Source organism: Pyrus communis, chromosome 14 (assembly GCF_041283825.1).
Source record: "Pyrus communis isolate YQ-2024b chromosome 14, ASM4128382v1, whole genome shotgun sequence".
NCBI classification, from domain to species: Eukaryota; Viridiplantae; Streptophyta; class Magnoliopsida; order Rosales; family Rosaceae; genus Pyrus; species Pyrus communis.
The window spans coordinates 210139-222858 of record NC_142578.1 but is presented as its reverse complement, the minus strand read 5'-3'; positions in this window follow the sequence as shown (position 1 = coordinate 222858).

The window sequence follows — 12720 nt, the reverse complement described above, 5'->3', positions numbered from 1 at the left end:
TAAGGAAAACTATATAAGGTGTTTCGAAGCAGGTTTATGATTTATTAAGCAACAATGTATATTTAGTGGAATATTTCAGCTACAAATTGAAAGAAGTAAGTGAAAAATACTATTGTGAGGACCAAAACATTGTCAAATGGGGTTCCACCCTCAAGAATCTCAATGGAAAGTCTCACCTTAATTTTCAAGACTTCACATTCAGGCGAAGGTGAAAATAAATTGATTGAATGGTGATTTATGTACGAATTTCCAAAACTGACTAAAAGCCGTGAGTATTAATCCTCGTTTTTTTGGTCAAAAATAAAAAATTTTATTTTTGAAAAATATTTTCCGCGAGCATTAAGGAAAACTTTATAAGGTGTTTGGAAGTGGTTTTATGATTTATTGAGCAACAAATGTATACTTAGTAGAATATTTAAGCCAAAAACTAAAAAAATAAGTCAAAAATAGAATTGTGAGGACCAAAACATTGTCCAACGGGGTTCCACCCTCAAGAATCTCAACAGAAAGTGTTATCGGAATTTTCAAAATTTCACAGTGAGGCGAAGGTGAAAACAGATAGATTGAACGAATGATTTATGTACGAATTTGTAAAACCGACTAAAAATCGTGAGTGTTAACCCACTTTTTTTTGGTAAAAAATGTAAATTTTTATTTTTACAAAATATTTTCAGCGAGCATTAAGGAAAACTTTATAAGGTGTTTGGAAGCGGTTGTATGATTTATTGAGCAACAAATGTATACTTAGTAGAATATTTAAGCCGAAAACTGAAGAAAACAAAATGTGAAAAATACAATAATGTGGACCAAAACATTATCAATTGTAGGGGTGAGTTCGAAAAACCGAAAACCGAAAAAAACCGTACCGAAAATCGAACCGAGGCCGAAAAAATCGAACCGAAAGTGTAAAATCGGACTGAACCGAATCTGGTTTAGTTCGGTTCGGTTTCTGATGTTCTGAAACTGGACCGGACCGAACCGAACCGAAGTAATGCAAAACGACGTCGTTTTATATTTAATTATAAATTAATAATTTTTTTTTATCTTCAAGACTTGAACGGCGTCGTCTAGCACAGTCGCACTCAATCTCGACTCCTCGAGTCTCGTCTTCAGTCTGAAAGTGAAGTGAAAGTGTGAAAAAACCCCTAAACACTAAACAGATCCGCTGTTCTTCCGATTCCGGCCTTCCCTTTCCCTTATCCTCCTCCGCACTCTCACTCTGGACCATCTCCTTCCCAGCTCTGCCACTCTTTCGCTTCGTCTTCTTCCTCCTTCCCTGCGACCTGCCTCACACATCTCACCGATGCAACGCCGTCTTACTCTCTCTCAGTCTCTCACCCTCGTGACGGCGTGACCTGTGATCAGTAACCCGCGCACGACCCACGACTTCCTCTCGCCGTTTCTAGTCTCCAGTCTTGACCCACAAATTCCCTCCTTTGCAAGGTTAGTCTCTCACCTAGACCCAGTCACCCTGCTCTGCTGTGAATTGTAATGCGAATGCGTTGTGTAGATTTTTTTTTTTCGATTTCATTGGTTATAATCTGTAGACATTTCTCTTGGGTTAGGTATGCTATGTTGCTATAACCATTGTTTTAATTTTGGTTTATAAACATTATTCAGATTTCAGACATTGTGTAACCTTATTAAGAGTCTCAGACATTTGTAATTGGTTATAAACATTGGTTCTTCTGATCTGTAAATTTTTAAATCCCCACCTCCCAAAATTACATTGGCTTAAGTTAAATTAATTAGCGATTTAAGTGATCTACTTAACTAGAAACAGTATGATTATGATAGTTGAATTGTGATTTGCTGTTTGAAACGAATAATACGCAAGTATAACCAAGACACCTGACATTGACAACGGAAGAATTCACAGAACCTAAACCTAATAAAGCTATATAGTTGTTGGTATATAAGGTATGGAAGAATCTGTAAAAGAAGGTTTAGGCCAATGAAATTGGAAAAGAAGTGGTTTCTTTTCCAAGCATGGCAAGTGGAAACTCAAACAAATGTGTTATGTTGCCGCCTAGGCCGCCTAAGCATTGAGCTTGAGGACTTGGAAGATTTTATTTGTCCCAAGACATGAAATGATGAAACGTTGAAGGTTTATTTGACTTGTGTGATGTTTATTTTAAATTTGGACTTTTTGAAGACTTAAACTTTGATGTTTATTGAAGTTTGGACTTTGGAAATTGGAAGACTTGATTGATGATTCTAGTTGGAACTTAGAAGACTTAAACTTTGGATTCTCATTGTGGTTTTGTTGTTGAATATGGTCTCTAAGGTTATGATAGTAGTAACCACTTCTCAAATGGCATATCTTTCCTTTTATGTCAAATGTAGATGTGTAAAATTGATTTCATACTTGTAGGTTTTCATGTGGATGACTTTGAAGAAGTGGCTTTGAATGTGAACTTTCATATTTCCATTTTTTTTTTTAATAATTTTGGAGGGATAAAAAAAATAAAAAATAAAAAAAACCGAAACCAAAACCGAACCGAGAAAAACCGAACCGAAAAAAACAGAAATAAAATTGAACCGAACCGAACCGAACCGAAATTTCAGTTCGGTTTCGGTTTTGAGAAAAAACCGAACCGATGAGAACCGAACCGATGAGAACCGAACCCAGCCCTAGTCAATTGGGGTTCCACCCTCAAGAATCTCAATAGAAAGTCTCAACTTAATTTTCAAAACACCACATTGAGGTGAAGCTAAAAATACATAGATTGAACGGTGATTTATGTACGACTTTGCAAAACCGCTAAAGCAGTGAATGTTAACCCATGTTTTTTTTGGTCAAAAATGAAAATTTTTATTTTTGCAAAATATTTTCTGCGAGCATTATGGAAAACTTTATAAGGTGTTTGGAAGAGGTTTTATGATTTATTCAGCAACAAATGTATACTTAGTAGAATATTTAAGCCGAAAACTGAAAAAATAAGTGGAAAATACAATAGTGAGGACCAAAAAATTGTCAAATGGGGTTCCACCCTCAAGAATCTCAACGGAAAGTCTTATCTTAATTTTTAAAATTTCACGATGTGGTGAAGGTGAAAACATATAGATTGAATGATGATTTATGTACGAATTTGTTTATGTACAAATTTGTAAAACCGACTAAAAATCGTGAGTGTTATTAACCCACGTTTTTTTGGTCAAAAATGCAAATTTTTATTTTTGGGCAATATTTTCTGTGAGCATTAAGGAAAACTTTATAAGGTGTTTGGAAGCGGTTTTAGGATTTATTGAGTAAAAATGTATACTTAGTAGAATATTGAAGCCGAAAACTGAAAAAATAAGTGAAAAATACAATAGTGAGGACCAAAACATTGTCAAATGGAGTTCCATCCTCAAGAATCTCAACGGAAAGTCTTACCTTAATTTTCAAAATTTTACGGGGTGGCGAATTTGAAAACAAATAGATTGAATGTATGAATTTGTAAAACGACTAAAAATTGTGAGTGTTAACCCACGTTTTTTGGGTCAAAAATGCAAGTTTTTATTTTTGCGAAATATTTTCTGCAAGAATTAAGGAAAACTTTATAACTTGTTTGGAAGCAGTTTTATGATTTATTGTGCAACAAATGTATTCTTAGTAGAATATTTAAGCCGAAAACTGAAAAAATATATGAAAAATACAATAGTGAAGACCAAAACATTGTCAAATGGGTTCCACCGTCAAGAATCTCAAAGGAAAGTCCTACCTTAATTTTCAAAATTTCATGGTGACGTGAAGGTGAAAACATATAGATTTTACGATGATTTATGTGCGAACTTAAAAAACCGACTAAAACTCATGAGTGTCAACCGACGTTTTTTTTGTCAAAAATGCAAATTTTTATTTTTGCGTAATATTTTTCACAAGCATTAAGGAAAACTTTGTAAGGTGTTTGGAAGCGGTTTGATGATTTATTGAGCAACAAATGTATACTTAGTAAAATATGTAAACCAAAAACTGAAAAGAAATAAGTGAAAATTACAATAGTGAAGACCAAAACATTGTCAAATGGGGTTCCACCATAAAAAATCTCAAAGGAAAGTTTTACCTTAATTTTCAAAATTTCATGATTAAGCGAAGGTGAAAGCAAATAGTTTGAGCGACGATTTATGTACGAATTGGTAAAACCGACTAAAAATCGTGAGTGTTAGCCCACCTTTTTTTTGGTCAACAATGAAAAAAATTACTTTTGTGAAATATTTTTCGCGAGCATTAAGGAAAACTTTATAAGGTGTTTGGAAGCAATTTTATGATTTATTGAGCAACAAATGTATACTTAGTGGAATATTTAAGCCAAAAACTGAAAAAAATTAAGTGAAAAATACAATAGTGAGGACTGAAACATTGTCAAATGGGGTTCCGCCATCAAGAATATAACAGAAAGTATTACTATGATTTTCAAACTTTGCGGTGGGACGAAGATGAAAATAAATAGTTTAAACGACGAAAAAGATGCAAATTTTTTATTTTTGCGAAATATTTTTCGTGAGCATTAAGGAAAATTTATAAAGCATTTGGAAGTGGATTTACGATTTATTGAGCAACATATGTATATCTGGTAGACTATTTAAGATGAAAAAAAAAAGTGAAAAATATAGTAGTGAGGCCCAAAACATTGTTAAAATGGGGTTCTACCCACAAAAATATAACGGAAAGTATTACTATAATTCTCAAACTTCACGGTGAGGCGAAGGTGAAAATAAATAGTTTGATTGTTGATTTATGTACGAATTTGTAAAAACTGACAATAAACCGTAAGTGTTTAACCCACGTTTTTTTTTTTGTCAAAAGCACAAATTTTTAATTTTTGCAAAATATTTTCCGTGAGCATTAAGAAAAAATTTATAAGGCATTTGGAAGCGGATTTACAATTTGTTGAGCAACAAATGTACACTTAGCAGACTATTTAAGTCGAAAATAAGTGTAGAATACAATAGTGAGGACCAAAACATTGTCAAATGGGGTCTACCCTCAAGAATCTCAATGAAAGGTCTCACCTTAATTTTTAAAACTTTACATTGAGGCGAATGTGAAAATAAATAGATTGAACGGTGATTTATGTACAAATTTGCAAAACCGACTAAATGTCATGAGTCACGTTTTTTTGGTCCAAAATGAAATTTTTTATCTTTGCGAAATATTTTCTGTGAGCATTAAGGAAAACTTTATAAGGTGTTTGGAAGCAGTTTTACGATTTATTGAGCAACAAATGTTTACTTAGTGGAATATTTAAGCCAAAAACTTAAAAAAATAAGTGAAAAATACAGTAGTGAGGACGAAAACATTGTCAAATGGGGTTCCACCCTCAAGAATCTCAATGGAAAGTCTCACCTTAATTTTCAAAACTTAACATTGAAGCGAACTTGAAAATAAATAGATTGAACGGTGATTTATGTACTAATTTGCAAAACCGACTAAAAGTGGTGAGTGTTAACACACGTTTTTTTTTTCAAAAATGCAAATTTTTTATTTTCGTGAAATATTTTCCATGTGCATTAAGGAAAATTTTATAAGGCATTTGGAAGCGGATTTACGATTTATTGAGCACCAAATGTATATTTAGTAGAGTATTTAAGTCGAACTAAAAACATAATGAAAAATATAGTATTGAGGCTTAAAACATTGTTAAAATGGGGTTCCACCCTTAAGAATATTAACGCAAGGTATTACTTTAATTTTCAAATTTCACGGTGAGGCGAGGGTGAAAATAAATAGCTTGAATGACGATTTATGTACAAATTTATAAAAACCGACTAAAAACCGTGAGTTTTAACCCATGATTTTTGTCAAAAATGCAAATTTTCTGTTTTCATGAAATATTTTTCGTGAGCATTAAGGAAAATTTATAAGGCATTTGGAAGCGGATTTAAGATTTATTGAGCAACATATGTATATTTAGTAGATTATTTAAGTCGAAAACTAAAAAAATAAGTGAAACATATAGTTTTGAAGCCCAAAACATTGTTAAAATTGGGTTCCACCCTCTAAAATATTAACGGAAAGTATTACTTTAATTTTCAAACTTCACGGTGAGGCGAATGTGAAAATAAATTGTTTGTACGACGATTTATATACGACTTTGTAAAAACTGACTAAAAACCATGGGTGTTAACCCACGGTTTTTGTCAAAAATGCAAAAAAAAAATTTCGCGAAATATTTTCTGTGAGGATTAAGGAATATTTTATAAGGCATTTTGAAGCAGATTTTTGATTTATTGATCAACAAATGTATATTTAGAAGACTATTTAAGTCGAAAACTAAAAGAATAGTGAAAAATATAGTAGTGAGGTAAAAAAATATTATTAAAATAGGGTTCCACTCTCAAGAATATTAACGGAAAGTATTACTTTAATTTTTAAATTTCACGGTGAGGCGAAGGTGAAAATAAATAGTTTGAACAACGAGTTATAAACAAATTTGTAAAAACCGACTAAAAATCATGATTTTCGTCAAAAATGCAAATCTTTTATTTTCGCGAAATATTTTCAATGAGCATTAAGGAAAATTTTATAAGGCATTTGGAAGCGGAATTGCGATTTATTAAGCAACAAATGTACATTTAGTAGACTATTTATGTCGAAAACTAAATAAATTAGTGAAAAATATAGTAGTGAGGCCCAAAACACTGTTGAATAGGCTCCACCCTTAGCAATATTAACGAAAAGTACGTATTCCTTTAATTTTCAAACTTCACGGTGAGTCGAAGGTAAGGGCGGGCGCGGTGCGGTTTGGTGTGGTGTCAAGTGAAACCGCAACCCAAACCGAAACTTTTTGCAGTGCGCTTCGATACGGTTTTGAAGCCAAAACCGAAATGAAACCAAACCGTTTGGTTTGGTTCGGTGCAGTTTCAAAAGGTTTTGATTTGGTTTTTGCGAAAAAAATGTACAATTTAAAATATACACTTATTTATGCATAAGACTGTCAAACATGCATGACATCTCTACCCTTAATAGACCACTCTCCTCTGATTTAGTTTGTAATTCCTGGGTGGTACGTTCTACTTCTAGCCATTTGGACTTAGTTGGTGATCTTATGACAATTCTTGCCAAGTATTTTCCAACAGAAAACACTGTGTTGCACATAAAAGAATTTTCTCATTGAATTTGGTTCTACAAGTAAAAGGATTTGCACAGTTAAGTATATTATGCTGGAAGCCATGGGATAGATATAATGGTCCCACCAAGGCCGCTAGAGCCTTGCGATGGCATGAACCACACTACAGCCATGGATAAAGAGGTCAGTAAGGTCGCAGAGATGTATTTGATAAAGAATTTTAAATATTATATATTTATTTAGTTTCCATTTATAAATTTGATAAAGAATTTTCCACATTACACTTAGATTAAAATAACATTTATAAGAATTAGCATATTAACATAATTTATGGAATTATGCTACGTTCGATGGGATGCACATGTATGTGTATTATTATTGATGCCTTAATTGGATTTATTGTCATGAATAGTATTGCATTGACTAGAATTATCGAATTATCGATTTACCATTATATGATTATAATTACATTATTTGCTCATCGTGTGCTACACTGGTGTTTGTACCTGTCCGGGCTAGGGCCAGGCTTCACGTGTATGTTCACATCGCATCGTACCCTCACTTTGAATCCATTGTAGGTGCCAATCATGTCCTAGACTGCTATGGGCAATTAGGACTCGATGTGACGCGCATAGCGCCAGTCTTCACATGATTGTAGTACTAAAGTGTAAATCATTATTACACACAGTCATATTCATGCTAGAATACCTCTGTATGAACTCGTGTGTCAGCATATGTCGATGATCACCCAATATTATATGTTCGTTCATTCAAGTTATGGTGATTACCGATGGTCATGTGTTTTATATGCTGAATATCGTAAATTGTTGCATTATGGTGATATTATTGTTTATGATAAATGTTTTCATAGTATATGTAATATATATATTTGGAAACTATACTTGTTTTATGATAAGGGGTTATTACATTTTCGAAAAGGTTTTACAAGCTTTATTTTTTGGCCCCTCTAGGTTTTAGTGGCTGAGTTTTCGTGTTGATGAGGATTCTTGACAAATCTTGGTTTAGGAGTTTACCTTCGATGGTAGAATTTTGATTCTACTTTACTATACTTTACTTATACTCCGACATCACGTGTGAAATGGGTTCATTCCCGCTCATATGCGCACTCTTGCATTTAGGCACTTTTAGGTTTAAATTTATTTATATTTTCCACATCACAACACTATATGGCTTCGTCACCTTTCTGGTGTCGGCCTGCACGGCTCGATTCAGAGTCCAGGTGGACATTCTGGTTTAGGGTGTGTCACCCAAAACATTGCTAAAATTGGGTTCCACCCTCAAGAATATCAATGGAATGTCTAACCTTAATTTTCAAAACTTCACGATGAGGCGAAGGTGAAAATGAATAGATTGGACGACGATTTTTGTACGAATTTGCAAAACGGACTAACAATGTGAGTGTAAACCCACGTTTTCTGTCACACATGCAAACTTTTTATTTTCACGAAACATTTTCCTTGAGCATAATGGAAAACTTTGTAAGGCATGTGGAAGTGGATTTATGATATATTGAGCAACAAATGTATATTTAGTAGAATATTTAAGCTGAAAACTAAAAAAATAAGTGAAAAATATAGTAGTGAGACCCAAAAATAGGGTTCTACCCTGAAGAATCTTAATGGAAAGTCTTACCTTAATTTTCACAACTTCACGGTTAGGCAAAGGTGAACATAAATAGATTGAACAATGATTTAAATACGACTAGGCGAGGAATGGTAACGTGGTACCAATCTTTCCCAATTCCATTTTTTTATTTATTTTCTGCTTTTTTGTTTATTCGTTTGAGTTTTTTCTTCATACATTACTTTATTTGATTAACCACTATTAAATTCAAATATCTTTAAATTTAGGTTTTAAATCATTGATTACAAGTGTTTAAATATGTACGATAATAGATTTTGCATGAAAAAAAAATATTTTGAAGAATATGAGTTTGATAGTTTGTTGGTATGGTAAGAGAACTAAAACAAACATAAGCAAAAAACTAAAACTAAAAAACTAAAAAGAAAAAATTGAAAAGAGGGGTTCGGTATGAAGATAGCGATTTTTATGGGGAACTGTTGCTAACTCAATAGCGATAGTTAATTAAGACAATCGGTACTAAAGTACTGATCGTATCCTTTTCTATTTCATTTTATTTGGAAGCAAGTTTACGATTGGCTAAATAGCCAAAATGGTCCCTGAGATTTCAAATCAATAGAAGTGGTCCCTAAGATTGTCTACCATCCATCATTTTGGTCATTCCTTTAAAAACTCATTTAAGTGTCTCGGAGATCTTGGCCTGAAGTTTGGGCAATTTTCAAAGCTTCGTAACTCAATTGTTTCTTAACCAAATTCGACCCATAATACATCAATATGAAGATAGAAAAGTGTAGAATAAGATTATACCTATTTGGAAGCCCAATGGTTGCTGGATATAGCCAGAAAATAGCCTCAAAATTGACTGGTCCGAGGGAAAATTGGAAAACTCGCCGGAAACTGGTAAACATTAAACGTTCATAACTTCTTCAATACTCAACAAAATCAAGTGATTCAAAAATGAAAATCATACATCTCGACGAGAAAAAGAGAATGGTACCTTTTTTTACGGCTAAATTGCTGTGGTTTGGCCAAAAAAATGCTCGAAATTAGCTAACTCAAGATCAAGACAGCCACTTTCGAGCAGTTTTCCGGCCAAACCACGGCAATTTAGCCATTGAAAAAGGTACCATTCTCTTTTTCTCGTCAAGAGGTATAATTTTCATTTTTGAATCACTTGATTTTGTTGAGTATTGAAGAAGTTATGAACGTTTAATGTTTACCAGTTTTCGGCGAGTTTTCCAGTTTTCCCTCGGACCAATCAATTTTGAGGCTATTTTTCAGCCATCTCTGTCAACCATTGGGCTTCCAAATAGGTATAATATTATTCTACACTTTCCTATCTTCATTTTGATATATTATGAGTCGAATTTGGTTAAGAAATGATTGAGTTACGAAGCTTTGAAAATTGCCCAAACTTCTGGCCAAGAGCTTCGGGACACTTAACGGAGTTTTTAACGGAAGGACCAAAATGATGGATGGTGAACAATCTCAGGGACCACTTCTATTGATTTGAAATCTCAGGGACCACGCCCTCATGGTTTTATTTTTGGGAACTCACACGAGAACTTCCCAGTGGGTCACCCATCCTGGGAATGCTCTCGCATTAACTCGCTTAACTTCGGAGTTCCGATGGAATCCAAAGCCAGTGAGCTCCCAAAAGGCCTCGTGCTAGGTAGATACGAGAATATACATATAAGGCTTACAGGATTCACTCATGTGGGCGATGTGGGATGTTACAAGTAGGGAGGCCCAAAACATTGTTAAAATGGGGTTCCACCATCAAGAATATAACAAAAAGTATTACTATAATTTTCAAACTTCACGGTAAGGCGAAGGTGAATAGTTTGAATGACGATTTATGTACAATTTGTAAAAACCAACAACAAACTATGAGTGTTAACCCTTTTTTTATGCCAATATTATATTTTCGTGAAACATTTTCCATGAGCATTAAGGAAAATTTATAAGGGAGCTGGAAGCGGACTTAAGATTTTTTGAGCAACAAATGTATATTTAGTAGACTATTTAAGTTGAAAGCCCAAAATATTGTTAAAATTGGGTTGCACCCCCAAGAATATAACGGAAAGTATTAATATAATTTTCAAACATCACGGTCAGGAGAAGTTGAAAAGAAATAGTTTGAACGACGATTTATGTACGAATTTGTAAAAACTAACTAAAAACTGTGAGTGTTAACCCACGTTTTTTTGGTCAACAATGAAATTTTTTATTTTGTGAAATACTTTCCACAAGTTTTAAGGAAAACTATATAAGGTGTTTGGAAGCGGGTTTATGATTTATTGAGCAACAAATGTATACTTAGTGGAATATTTAAGCCACAAACTGAAAGAAGTAAGTGAAAAATACTATAGTGAGGACCAAAACATTGTCAAATGAGGTTCCACCCTCAAGAATCTCAATGGAAAGTCTCACCTTAATTTTCAAAACTTCACATTCAGGTGAAGGTGAAAATAAATTGATTGAAGGGTGATTTATGTACGAATTTGCAAAACCAACTAAAAGCCATGAGTGTTAACTCTTGTTTTTTTGGTCAAAAATGAAAATTTTTATTTTTGCAAAATATTTTCTACGAGCATTAAGGAAAACTTTATAAGGTGTTTGGAAGCGGTTTTATGATTTATTGAGCAACAAATGTATACTTAGTAAATATTTAAGCTGAAAACTAAAAAGAATAAGTGAAAAATAGAATTGTGAGGACCAAAACATTGTCAAACGGGTTTCCACCCTCAAGAATCTCAACGGAAAGTCTTACCTTAATTTTCAAAATTTCACGGTGAGGCGAAGGTGAAAACAAATAGATTGAACGAATGACTTATGTACGAATTTGTAAAACCGACTAAAAATTGTGAGTGTTAACCCACGTTTTTTTGGTCAAAAATGCAAATTTTTATTTTTGCAAAATATTTTCCGCGAGCATTAAGGAAAACTTTATAAGGTGTTTGGATGCAATTGTATGATTTATTGAGTAACAAATGTATACTTAGTAGAATATTTAAGCCGAAAAGTGAAGAAAAAAAATATGTGAAAAATACAAAAATGTGGACCAAAACATTGTCAAATGGGGTTCCACCCTCAACAATCTCAATGGAAAGTCTCACCTTAATTTTCAAAACTCCACATTGAGGTGAAGCTAAAAATAAATAGATTGAACGGTGATTTATGTACGAATTTGCAAAACCGACTAAAAACAGTGAATAACACCCACGTTTTTTTGGTCAAAAATGCAAATTTTTATTTTTGCTAAATATTTTCTACAAGCATTAAGGAAAACTTTATAACTTGTTTGGAAGCTGTTTTATGATTTATTGTACAACAAATGTATACTTAGTAGAATATTTAAGCCGAAAACTGAAAAAATAAGTGAAAAATACAATAGTGACGACCAAAACATTGTCAAATGGGTTCCACCATCAAGAATCTCAACGGAAAGTCTTACCTTAATTTTCAAAATTTCATGGTGAGGCGAAGGTGAAAACATATTGATTGAACAATGATTTATGTGCGAATTTATAAAACTGAATAAAAATCATGAGTGTTAACCCACGTTTTTTTGGTCAAAAATGTAAATTTTTATTTTTTTTGAGTAATATTTTTTGCAAGCATTAAGGAAAACTTTGTAAGGTGTTTGGAAGTGGTTTGATGATTTATTGAGCAACAAATGTATACTTAGTAAAATATGTAAACCAAAAATTGGAAAAAAATAAGTGAAAAATACAATAGTGAAGACAAAAACATTGTCAAATGGGGTTCCACCGTCAAGAATCTCAATGAAAAGTCTCATCTTAATTTTCAAAATTTCAGTGTGGCAAAGGTGAAAACATATAGATTGAACAAAGATTTATGTACGAATTTGTAAAACGATTAAAAACCCATGCTTTTTTGGTCAAAAATGCAAATTCTTTTTTTTTTTTTTGTGAAATATTTTCCGCAAGCATTATGGAAAACTTTGTAAGGTGTTTGGAATTGGTTTGATGATTTATTGAGCTACAAATGTATACTTAGTAGAATATTTAAACCGAAAACTGAAAAAATAAGTGAAAAA